This window comes from Lepidochelys kempii, chromosome 3, assembly GCF_965140285.1.
Source record: "Lepidochelys kempii isolate rLepKem1 chromosome 3, rLepKem1.hap1, whole genome shotgun sequence".
NCBI lineage: Eukaryota > Metazoa > Chordata > Testudines > Cheloniidae > Lepidochelys > Lepidochelys kempii.
In genome coordinates this window covers 134,170,366-134,183,994 of record NC_136382.1, presented here as the reverse complement: position 1 = coordinate 134,183,994, position 13,629 = coordinate 134,170,366, and positions in this window count along the sequence as shown.

The window sequence follows — 13,629 nt, the reverse complement described above, 5'->3', positions numbered from 1 at the left end:
TAGCTAGTGTATTTCTTTACCACCATAGATCAGCAGAAGACAGCTTCTTCACCTTTAAAACTCCAGTATCCTTCTCTTTGTGCAAGGCTTCTCTCAATACAACCCATGGCAGAAGAGCTTGGCAACGTCACTTCTGGAAAGGAGCATCAAGTGTGAATTTTCACTTAAGTTTGCAGAAAGGGTCTTGTCCTTTCCAAGTGAAACATTGCTCTTCTTAATCAGGTATATATGGCACCCTGTGACTGTAATGATGAGATTATTATAAATGACTAGACAAGATATGGGTCTGAGGTTATGACACGCATGTTATCTGGCAGCAGGTCTTTGTTTGTCAGGTGGAGAGGTTTTGTTTGTTTGTGTGATTAAAATAACTAGCTTCCCCTTTGGACCGACAAAAATTTCACATACAAACAAAGTGAACAAATGTTGCCTTTTTGTAGGCTTCTCAAGGAGGTCAAAACCAAAACTTCACTGTTTGCCAGCACACAATGAAATCACAATCACACAACATGGTGGGGGAACAGGCTCCAAGAATAAACATCTGCAGCACATGGTCTTAATCTGAATTTCTTGCAGTGTGTACAGTGTGGCGCAGCTTGGATGTGAGGGAGATTGTGCCAATATTGAAAGAAGATATAAATAAATACTTAGCACTTACCTACTACTTTTCATCTTCAATGCTCTTCACAAAGATTAGGACAATGCATTTTTAAAGAGTGCCAAAATAGGTACGATTTCAATTTACATTTAGAGTTTGGTTTGGTTTCAGTTTAATGGAAGGTGGGAAGGATGGGGTGCAGGGATGTGAGAGCCTATGCAAAAAAAAAAGAGAAAGAGCAAGAAAATCCCACCTGCAGAGTGGAAAAAGGATGGAGAAGGAGGAAAGGGAGAGTGGGATGAATCTGAGTGACTATTCCAAAGCCCAAGAATTTTCCCTTTGGCATTTATTTTAAAGAGAAAGAGGCAGGGTGGGAGGGAATCTAGTAGCAGCATCAGCATCTTCTTGTCCTATTATGACGATGTGCCCCTCAGCCTTTCATTCTTTAAATGAGCAGTCTCCATTCCCATCTTCCTCAGAGTTAGAAACATATGCCAAGTACATGGAGCTAGATCCACAAAGAGACTCTGTGGTACCTAAATGTTGGACTTAGGTTCCTGAGACCTTCAGCTGCCACTTAACCTTGTGGGCATCTAAATGCCCTATGCACCTAAGTTTCTGCCAGTAGATATGCACAAAGCAACTCAAGTCTGACACCACTAAACTGCTCAGTGTCCTAGCTCATGTCTTAGCCCCAGCCTGTGGTGCCCAATCTGATAGGTGTGCTCAGAGCATGGCTAATCCACAAAAAAGACAACTGGGGCAATGAGATCAGGAGGAGTGGTGGTGGTGTTTAAGTCCATCCCCAAATAGTCAAGAGCTCAGTGGCTAGGGCATTCACCTGGGATATAATGGGAGGCCTATTTTCAAATCCTCACTCTGCCTGATTTGGAGCAGGGAAACCACATCTCCCACCTCCCAGGTCAATGCCCTAACCATTAGGCTATTGACTATTCTGGGGTGGGGTTCTCTTAATTGCTCCTGTTGAAGTTGTTCCACTTTGGGTTTAAATGTGCCTACACCAAATCTAGCAGATTGGGACCCAAAGGCAAAAAGGGCAGGGGAACGCCTACTTTCTGAATTGCACTGGGGCTTAGGCATGAGTTAGGTGCCAAATTACTAGGCAGGGTCAGGACTTAGGTGGACGCATGCCCAGTGGCCAAAATTTAGGTGCCTTGGAGATTTTAGCAGTGGAAACTCAGCAGCCTAGAGATTTTAGGCACTTCTAGGATTAGGTGACAGCTGAGCAGGGGTTCTGTGAATGTCAGTGGGCCTACATGTGGGACCTAGGCATCTAAAGTGGCAGTCAGGTGCCTAAGTCCCCCTTGAGAATCCCATCCATAGAGGACGTCACAGGCTCACCACATACATAACAGGCTGGCAGGAAGCACTTACAGGTCTACAATTCCCCCCTTTGAGCATAATGACTGAGACTAGGAGAATGGAAGAGGGAGAAGGTGTGGAGTTTTCCATGGGACTAGGCAGACTGATGTCTCTGTATACTATGCCCCGAACCTTATTTAACACTGAATTTTCTGTAGTATCTGGCTGATGAATCTTGCCCATATGCTCAGGGTTTAGCTGATCGCCATATTTGGGGTCGGGAAGGAATTTTCCTCCAGGGCAGATTGGAAGGCCCTGGAGGTTTTTCGCCTTCCTCTGTAGCATGGGGCACGGGTCACTTGCTGGAGGATTCTCTGCTCCTTGAGGTCTTCAAACTACAATTTGAGGACTTCAATAGCACAGATATAGGTGTGAGGTCTTTTTTAGGAGTGGGGTGAAATTCTGTGGCCTGCATTGTGCAGGAGGTCAGACTAGATGATCATAATGGTCCCTTCTGGCCTAAATATCTATGAATCTATGAATGTTGTTGGACAGTTTCAGGGTCATGTTAACACCTTTTACTCTTTGGCCCTTTGTTCCATTTAAAATTTATACAACACTTCTAATCTAACATTCTTTGAAACAGGAGTAGGTCAAAGCGTAGTAGGGAAGTTTTGGTATGAGGCAGCAGGGTCCACTCAGACACTTCGTGCACTTCAGACTAGATTTGTCCCCCAGTTAGGCAAACTAGGCATTTGTTATAGGCAAGTCTTTAGTGAACCTAGGAAAGCAGTCTTCACTCTAGCCACTGATTCACTCAACAGTTGCAGCACCAGCCCCTTATTTCTTTAAGGAATAAGGAGAGGGCAAATGGGAGTGAGGGAAGGAGAAATAGGTGGATATTGGTTTAGGCATTCAAGGAGAAGGATGAGATGTCTGAGGGAATTTGTGGAAAGGTAAGAGACACCAAGTTACTCACAAAGGCACTCTGGTGACATAGAAGCAGGCCAAAGATTTCCAGAGAGTCTGGAGGAGTCCAAAAATAGACTGGGGCAAACTTCAAAGTATAAGCTAAGAACCTTAGGGCCCAATCCTGCATGGTGCTAAGAACCTTCAGGAGTTGCCCCTCACTTTACAGAATTGAGTCCTTAAGAGGGAAAAGAATTTGTGCGGTTGGATCTCGCAGGGGACCTTACAGTACTGAAGAAGGCATTTTGTCCTATCTAACTTTCTGAGTAAAAATTAAATCACTGATCACCCTTCTCTGGGGATTTGGGTAACTCCATCAAGGTAAGGAAATCACTCTAATCTTTCCTCCAAATTAGTGGCAGAATTTTAAAAGGGGGCTCCCAGAAGCCTGCTTCACATTATCAATTGAGTCATTATTCCTGGGAATTAGGTAATAATAAAAAGTAAAGTAACAGCAACCCAATGGAAAGGGAAAAGAGGTGTCAAAATAGCCAGCCAGCTCTACAGATCTACATGAGTCACAAGCATTTTGGTTTTAGTTAAGTATCCACAGCAACTCTAATGCACCAAATGCACTATGTTCCATGAGTAATAATGAACTAATTACTTAAGATTGGCTTTGCAATTTGTCACCTCCTATTGCCATGTTTTCTCCTAGTAATTTTCTACCTTATCAGCTTTTGCTTCATTCTCTTCTTTTGGCCCTATTACATTGTGTTGTTGCCTGTACACATAATTCACCTTGTGTCTTGTTAAAAATTGTGGTACTGGGGAAACAGGGAGAATTTAATTGCTAGCTCTTTCATTGATACAGTTTTAAAAAGGCAATTTAATGTTTATTGCCTGCTTATTTTACTGCTGGGTCAGAAAAAGCCTATTATAGTTTAGGACCTCCATCTACTCAGTATGGATTAAAAGGAACTTTAAAAAAATCTTATAGTTAATTTTTCTTTTATTTCAAGGCAACAATGTTTAAAATGGGTGAAAATTGCCATCCTTTTTTTAAAAATAAAGGCTGTATTTTTACAGAGTTTTTACTGTACATTTACTATACTGCAACCAGCAAATATTCTTATGCCACAGACAGAACACTGGACGCCTGGTTTAGAATTTCCAGTACATACATATGTGGGACTACAGAAAATAATCCCCTGTAACTTCAGAAGCAAGACACATGGGGGAAAAAAACTACATCTCCTTGCAGCAAAAGTTGATAGGAGGAACATTAAATCAGCTATTATAGTTCAGAATTAGTGCTGTGGATGACTAGAATGACTAATCATAAAGAGCAGAGGACTGAACAGGCTAAAGCCTGAAACTACTTCCTGGTTTTTCAGTGTACAGCATCAAACCACATAGAGCTTTTCAACCATATGTCTCTTTAGAATACAGCTGATATAAAGGGTGGGGGACTGTAATGTATCTTGTGCAATAGATCTGCTCCCTGTATCCCTGAATCATTTTTGTAATGTACCTGATGCTCTTATAGCTCCTAGTGTTCCTAAATGCCACAGACATGAATGTTCCTTTATGCTTCTACCTCTGTCTCAATAAGGATTTCATCCTGCATTGTCTCTCTCCTGGTGATTATTTTCAGTGGGCTTCCTTGTCTCCTGGACTTCAGCTGTCATTCTAGCCTCATCTTCTTTTCTGCCAGAGAAAAACACATCCTAAACAGCCCTTGTGGTTTTAATTCCTACAGAGGTCCAATTCACATGTTCCATATCAGATTGCTTTGGGCCCCTCACGAGCCAGTCTTTATAGAGTTACATGTGTGTTTAAGTGCTTTGCAGGATCAAGGCCAGCATTTCCACGAGCCAGAAAATGAAGTACCATAAGACCAGGTCTTGCATGATCCTGCCACATGGCTCTGTGAAGCACTAATGGGGGAAAAAAACACTAACATAAACAAACACATACATTAAAACCCTAACACTCAAACCCTAATGCTCCTCTACTTCATAATAGTCACATCTTACTAGTCATATATCCCCATCTTTGTCTTGGGATGAGTGGTAAGGAGACTGAAATATTTGGCATGAAGAATTAAACAGGAACACTAACAGCAGTGTTCATAAGAAAACTCTCCCTCTAAGAACTCAAGGATATTTTGACTGGAGCAGATCAGGCTTAGAATCATAGAAGATTAGGGTTGGAAGAGACCTTAGGAGGTCATGTAGTCCTACACCCTGCTCAAAGCAGGACCAACCCCAACTAAATCATCCCAGCCAGGGCTTTGTCAAGCTGAGCCTTAAAAACCTCTGAGGATGGAGATTCCACCACCTCCCTAGGTAACCCATTCCAGTGCTTCACCACCTCCTAGTGAACTAGTTTTTCCTAATATCCAAACTAGACCTCCCCCACTGCAACTTGAGACCATTGCTCCTTGATCTGTCATCTGCAACCACTGAGAACGGCTGAGCGCCATCCTCTTTGGAACCCCCCTTCACGTAGTTGAAGGCTGCTATCAAATCCCCCCTCATTCTTCTCTTCTGCAGACTAAACAAGCCCTGTTCCCTCAGCCTCTCCTCATAAGTTATGTGCCCCACCCATGTGATCATTTTCGTTGCCTTCCACTGGACTTTCTCCAATTTGTCCACATTCTTTCTGTAGTGGGGGGCCCAAAACTGGACACAATACTCCAGATGTGGCCTCACCAGTGCCGAATAGAGGGGAATAATCATTTCCCTTGATCTGCTGGCAATGCTCCTACTAATGCAGCCCAATATGCCGTTAGCCTTCTTGGCAACAAGGGCACACTGTTGACTCATATCCAGCTTCTCATCCACTGTAATCCCCAGGTCCTTTTCTGCAGAACTGCTGCTTAGCCAGTCGGTCCCCGGCCTGTAGCGGTACATGTGATTCATCCGTCCTAAGTGCAGGACTCTGCACTTGTCCTTGTTGAACCTCATTAGATTTCTTTTGGCCCAATCCTCCAATTTGTCTAGGTCACTCTGGACCCTATCCCTACCCGCCAGCGTATCTATCTCTCCCTCCAGTTTAGTGTCATCTGTGAACTTGCTGAGGGTGCAATCCCTCCCATCATCCAGATCATTAATGAAGATGTTGAACAAAACTGGCCCCAGGACCGATCCCTGAGGCACTCCACTTGATACCGGCTGCCAACTAGACATTGAGCCATTGATCAGTACCCGTTGAGCCTGACAATCTAGCCAGCTTTCTATCCACCTTATAGTCCATTCATCCAGCCCATACTTCTTTAACTTGCTGGCAAGAATACTGTGGGAGACCGTATCAAAAGCTTAGCTAAAGTCAAAGAATAACACATCCACTGCTTTCCCCTCATCCACAGAGCCAGTTATCTCATCATAGAAGGCAATCAGGTTGGTCAAGCATGACTTGCCCTTGGTGAATCCATGTTGACTATTTCTGATCACCTTCCTCTCCTCCGAGTGCTTGAAATGGTTTCCTTGAGGACCCGCTCCATGATTTTTCCAGGGACTGAGGTGAGGCTGACCGGTCTGTAGTCCCCCAGGTTCTCTTTCTTCCCTTTTTTAAAGATGGGCACTATATTTGCCTTTTTCAAATCTTCCATAACCTCCCCCGATCGCCACGAGTTTTCAAAGATAATGGCCAATGGCTCTGCAATCACATCAGCCAATTTTCTCAGCACCCTCAGATGTATTAGATATGGACCATGGACTTGTGCATGTCCAGCTTTTATAAATACTCCTTAACCTGTTCTTTCACCACCCAGGGCTGCTCACCTCCTGCCCATACTGTGTTGCCCAGGACAGCAGTGTGGGAGCTGAGCTTGTCTGTGAAGACCGAGGCAAAAAAAGCATTGAGTACTTCAGCTTTTTCCACATCATCTGTCACTAGGTTGCCTTCCACATTCATTAAGGGTCCCACACTTTCCCTGACCTTTTTCTTGTTGCTAACTTACCTGTAGAAACCCTTCTTATTTTCGCTTCATCAGTTTTTAGTCAATCCTGAGAGGGAACTCTCCCTTTAAAGTAACTGGCACAATATGGTCTTGTCATATATATTCTTTCATTGTCCAGCAAAGATGGCTTGTGAGGCCACTGAAGAGGGGAATCTAACTCCTTAAAAGCGTCTGTAATCAGATATATGTGGCTAAAACAGTCAGACTTGTGGAAAAAGGAGACTAAATGAGCACAACAGTGACATCCATAGGGCAGAGGCCAGTAACCACAACTTTGCCAAACTGTATTAGATGCATGAAATGAGCCCAAAATTAAGCATGACCTTCCCAGAACAATACCTATGTACAGTACCTTCCCCTCTAACTCTCATCAAGAGATGAGAAGGACACCCTCTTTGGGAAGACTGCTCAGCAAGCTTGTTTCCCTCACGCACAATCCACGTGTGAGAATTAATGAAGGTGCCTCTTTCCTGCAATCTTTTCAAAGATCAGGGGCCAGTCTCCCCAGATACACTCCTGTTGCACCCTGCACAAATCACTATTTATCTTGGTTTACAGATATGCACAGATAATTATGTTGAGGTATTTATTCTGTTATTCGTCTCCTATTGATATTACAAGAAAATTTACTCTGGCATGAATTTTCCAGTGTCTAATGATTTGGGGGCATCTCAGTTTTTGGATGGCCAACATCAGACTCCCCTCTGAAGGGGTCCAATTTTTCACAGTGGGCATTCAGCATTTTCTGAAATACAGTCCCCTTTAAGATGTCTCAGGTTGGGCACCCAAAAATTGAAGCATCCAAAATCACTAGGCACTTTTGAAATTGTAGGCCGCTGTAGAGTTTGTCTTGAGTGCTAAGGAAAGGCTGGTACTTCTCTGGGAGATTCCTGTATAGCATGGGAGGTTCTTGTGGTGTTTGCCTTTTCCCCCCACATCATTTATGCTATTTGTTTTTTTTTTTCTATTTGCTTCAGCTTGAACCACCGAAAATATTTCCCACTTTCCTGCTCTCCTCCATTGCATGATGATGATGCAATGTCTGGGTTGCAAGCAAGTTTAAATTTGACCAAAGTTTTGTTTTCATTGAGAATTTTTATTTCAGGAATATATTTTTATTCTGTAAAATCTATCTTCCTCCCCAAACCGAAATTATTGGCCTAAACTATGGACTCTGGGTGAGATTCATCCTTGGTGTAACTCTGTTGACTATAATGCAGTTAAACAAGAGGTGATTTTGACCCAGGGTCCCTTTTAATATATTGTCTTTTATTCCAGTCTGAATGGGGCTTAAATTTTCTATGATTATTTCCCTGAGCCCCAGCATGTGCTGCGAGGCTTCAGCCCCGAGGTAGGCACCAGGGATCCCATGAGTTTGAAAATATTTACTGGAGTTCTACTCCAGTGGGCTCTGGCTGAATTTAAGCCCTGGTCTGAACATTCAGATGCTATGGATGTGATCTAAGCAAGGAAGGATGGCCCAGTGGTTAGGGCAGTTACCTGGGACACCCAGGTTCAATTCCCTGCTTTAGCACAGACTTCCTGTGTGACCTTGGACAAGTCCCTTTGCCTTTCTGTGCCTCCATTCCCCAGCTGTGAAATGGGGATAATACTTCCCTACCTCAAAGGGGTGTTGTGAAGATGAATACAATAAAGGATTGTAAGGTGTTCAGCTATTGCAGTGATGAGGGCTGTTTGACTACCTTAGACAGATAGATCTGATCACCCTTACTCATGAAAGAAGTTCCACACACTGGATGAAGCTAGTCATGAGTAAGTGTAACACCCACAGACCCTGGTAGTCGGCAGGCAGGATCAAACCTGGTACCTCTAGAACTAAATGCATGAGCCGCTACAGCATGAGCTAAAAATCAAGTGCCTCTTAGTTAAGGCTGAAAACAGATTCATTAATCGCTCTCTAAGTGGTCTCCGTGCCACTAGATGGGACAGAACACCACACCCAGGAGGTGTGGGCATTACATAAGCATTGCAGGATTGGACCCTCAGAAGGGAGAGATTTATTTTGTAAAGTGAATACCGAATATACTTTTAAAAAAATTACATTCTGCAAAAACACATTAATGGTTTGAAAAAAGATCACTCAGTTTTCTAGGGAATCCTAGGAAAAAGAGAACAAAATCAGAGTAGAGGTTTTGACAGCTGGATTTCAGTAATAAAGGAAGAATAGAGCCTTATGGCTTGTACAGCACATAATGCTTAATAGGTGCATTTTATCCCATTAGTATTAATGGGAATGATGTTTGCACATTCAAGGGTGGACTAGACCCCAATGACTTGTTTTCCTTCTTCTGTCTGAGGGGGAAATTAAGGGTGAATTACAGGAAAACCATGTAGGGTCATGCAGTTGTGAACTAGTAGTATGAAAAGACGGGGAAAAAAATGCAGAAATCACACACAGATATTTGAGAAACACCTTTCAAATGGGATATGCCGCACTGACACAAGTCACTTTTTACATTGGCACAGCACATCTCTAGGGTTCTGCAGTGATGCAACTGCATTAGTGGATCCACATTCACACCTACCCGACCCCAGCGAAGGTGAGCCCTCACTCTGAGGTGTGGCCCTCAAGTTGTTTGCTTTGTCTGCAGCTCTGGCTATCTGAAATGGCTTTCCTGTGTCTCTCTACCACATCAGCTCACCATTGCTTTCCAAGGCTCCTCTTAAGCCCTCTCATTTCCCTTGCCTACACCTCTTTTCTCTCTCCTTCTCATTATAATATTGTTCAATAAGGAGTTTGTGAAACAGCGTACATGAAAGACGTACCAAAAAAGGTTATACCAGAATTGTATTATAGTTCTGACCTTTAGATAGCCCTTGCCATCCGTAGATCTCAAAGTGCTTTACAAAAAATGGATATGTTTCCCCATCTGTAAAGGACACTAACACTGACATCAAATGATTTGCATAGTAAAGTTTGCATTTGCAGAGTTAGGAACAGACAAATCCCAGGACTCTGTTATTCTACCCTGTTTGCTGAATCATGCTTCTTTGCTAGAGTTATGTTACGGAAGGAAAGTAGCAACCAGTAGAGTAAAAGCTCGATATGTACTTCCATTCTTATCCCATTTTCAATGATTCATAACTGTCATTTTTTGGGATGAAAAAAGGACACTTTCCAGACTGTAAAATTAATAATCCTCGTGGCTTGCCTTTTTAATATAAAAAACAAACAAACCACCACCACCAGCAGAGCTCTCTACCCCCTGTAGGACTGCCTTAGCTGCACCGTGACGGGTTTAGTGAAAGTGCACGCCGACTGCTGTCAGGCTTTCAGGAGCTATGCAGCACTTGCCAGTGATAAAGCAACAACTCCTCAGGGGGGAGCTTCCGCAACCTCAGAGCAGTTGATGCAGGTCTGACCATCCAGGCCCCAGCAAATCATGCTACTGAGTGGTTCCTTCCCTCCTCCCTCAGAGCCCAGACAAGCCCACGTGGTGCCTGGGGCTAGAGTGAGCCTGCAGCAGAACCACTGCTCTCTCCCCACGGCAGGTTTAGGGGCCCTTAAATAGTATTTTGATACTGCCCATGCTGCTCAGTGGTGGATGGGCGACATGTGGGCCACTGGCAGTTATAGTTGTGAATATTGTGGGCTATTTACAAACAGGTGGGAGTGCCTGGGTTTGGAACAGGAGTCCTGCTTAAAGTTAGAGGGTGAAATCCTGTCCTATTGAAATCAATGGCATAACTCCCATGGACTTTAGTGGGGCTAGGCTTTCACCTGGTGAGTCCATCATTCTCTCCCTGCTCCCTTGTACCACATAGAACGTACTTTGTTAGTTTCTATAGGTGATTTTGGGAAAAATTGAACTTATTGTTTTTCAGTCCCTGAGATGTTGATATATCTGCTTACCCAGGGGGTTGTGGATACTTTACACTCAGCCTCGTCCGACTCATAGTCATCAAAATAGATGCCAAACGCTATTTATAAGGGATCTCCTGCCTATCTCTGCCTATCTGATTTTCATGAACCTTTTGACAATACCAAGTACTGCAAACCACAGGCAAGTGTTCCTTAAAAGTGCTCAGAAAGCAAGTGAGAGAACTTCCTGGAAGAGATTGTCTATGCTTGTGTGACTAATTATGTTTTTCTCATTTAAATCAGCTTCTGTACCAAATGACTGGAGGCTAGCTAATGTGACACCAATTTTTAAAAAGGGCTCCAGAGGAGACCTTGCCAATTACAGGCTGGTAAGCCTGACTTCAGTGCCAGACAAATTGATTGAAACCATAGTAAAGAACAAAATTATCAAACACATAGATGAACATAATTTGTCGGGGAATAGTCAACATGGTTTTTGTAAAGGGAAACAATGCCTCATCAATCTACTAGAATTCTTTGAGGGGGGTCAACAAGCATGTGGACAAGGGGGAATCTATTGGATATAGTGTATTTAGATTTTCAGAAAGCCTTTGACAAGGTCCCTCACCAAAGGCTCTTAAGCAAAGTAAGCAGTCATGGGATAAGAGGGAAGGTCCTCTCGTGGATTGGTAACTGGTTATATGATAGGAAACAAAGGGTAGGAATAAATGGTCAGTTCTCAGAATAGAGAGAGGTAAATAGTGGTGTCCCCCAGGGGTCAGTAATGGGCCCTGTCCTATTTAACATATTAATACATGATCTGGAAAAGTGGGTAAACAGTGAGGTGGCAAAATATGCAGATGATACAAAGCTACTCAAGATAGTTAAGTCCCAGGCAGACTGCAAAGAGCTACAAAAAGATCTCTCAAAACTGGGTGACTTGGCAAAAAAATGGCAGATGAAATTCAGTGTTGATAAATGCAAAGTAACACACATTGGAAAACATAATCCCAACTATACATATAGAATGATGGGGTCTAAATTAGCTGTTACCACTCAAGAAAGAGATCTTGGAGTCATTGTGGATAGTTCTCTGAAAACATCCACTCAATGTGCAGCGGCAGTCAAAAAAACAAACAATGTTGGGAATCATTAAGAGAGGGATAGATAGTAAGACAGAAAATATTATATTGCCTCTGTATAGATCCATGGTACACCCACATCTTAAATACTGCATGCAGATTTAGTTGCCCCATCTCAAAAAATATATATTGGATTTGGAAAAGGTTCAGAAAATGGCAACAAAAATTATGAGGGCTATGGAACGGCTGCCGTATGAGGAGAGATTAATAAGACTGGGGCTTTTCAGCTTGGAAAAGAGACAACTAAGGGGGTATATGATAGAGGGCTATAAAATCATGACGGGTGTAGAGAAAGTAAATAAGAAAGTGTTATTTACTCCTTCTTATAACACAAGAACTAGGGGGGGGGTCACCAAATGAAATTAATAGGCAGCAGGTTTAAAACAAACAAAAGGCAATATTTTTTTCACACAACGCAGAGTCAACTTGTGGAACTCTTTGCCAGAGGATATTGTGAAGGCCAAGACTATAAAAGGGTTCAAAAAAGAACTAGATAAGTTCATGGAGGATAGGTTCATCAATGGCTATTAGCCAGGATGGGCAGGGATGGTGTCCCTAGCCTGTTTGCCAGAAGCTGGGAATGGGTAACAGGGGCTGGATCACCTGATGATTACCTGTTCTAGTCATTCCCTCTGGGGCACCTGGCATTGGTCACTGTTGGAAGACAGGATACTGGGCTAGAGGGACCTTTGGTCTGACCCAGTATGGCCGTTGTTATATTCTTATGATGCTTCCTATACTGCGGTGAGCGGGATGGGTTTCAGCACTTCGTCACATCATTCAATCACCCTCTGAAAATCTTTTATAGTAGCTGCTGCACTATCTGGATATAACAAATGCTAAACCCTTTTCTTCTTTCAAATGTATTTTACCCTTTGTATTGCCATGTGCAAAAAACATATCATTAAGGGTCAGCGGGGCCAAAACATTTCTATATTTAACCTACCCAAGTTGAAGAAATAACAGCCTCAGGGTTGATAAATGTACCTCAGCTGTTGCTCCAGTTAATTTGTGGATGGGGAGGAAGTGAGCTAAAGGAGGAAAGGAAAATACGCCACACACAGTTGAAGATAAAAGCAAGTTAAAAAGCAGAAGTGTAGACATCCAAAGCTCCCTAGCAAGTGCTGCAGACACATACAGTAAGGCATCAGGAGAGGTGTTTTGTTTCCATTGGAAGTCATAGCACATACTGTTTATTTAGGCTTAATTGTTAGTTTAGCTTTTCCACATAAAATACTGTATATGCTCTTTATTAATTAAGCCATTTATTGGAACTAGTGATAACAAAATATTGAAAATGACTTCATTTGATAAAGCAGCTAAAGTGAATATTTCCTAGCTTTGCATGGTGAATAGATTTTCACATTGATTTCACAGTCACCCTCTCAAACCTCCCTTCCCCCCACAGCCCCAAAGCAGAATGTCTATTGAATTTTATGCCTCTTTTCCTCCCTGCAACACAAACGGCTGCTAAGTTTCCAGTCACTGGGAAACAGAAGCCCTCATTTAAGATTAACTTTAAAGGCAGATATTTAACTCTTATGATGATTATTTATATAGGCCCACAAATGCACCGAGGGGGCATTTTGCTGTGTATTGCTGTGAAATAGTTGACATCTCACTTTTTGTTTTTCAAAGTCCCCCTTCTTCATCTCCCTTCAAACTGTCACAGCTTGGCAGGCCTGCTCACAGCAAACACCACTGAAAAGGAGGGAAAGGAAGGGTCCTCTCCACCAAGGATGAAATGTTGCAGAAGCCTGGCAAGCTCTCCAAGGGACAGTGTATGCTGCACCTGTCTGCAGTGTTAAACTACTGTATCTGCCCCCTAATTCAGAGGGGTAGAGGGGACACTGGAGCTGCAGAATGC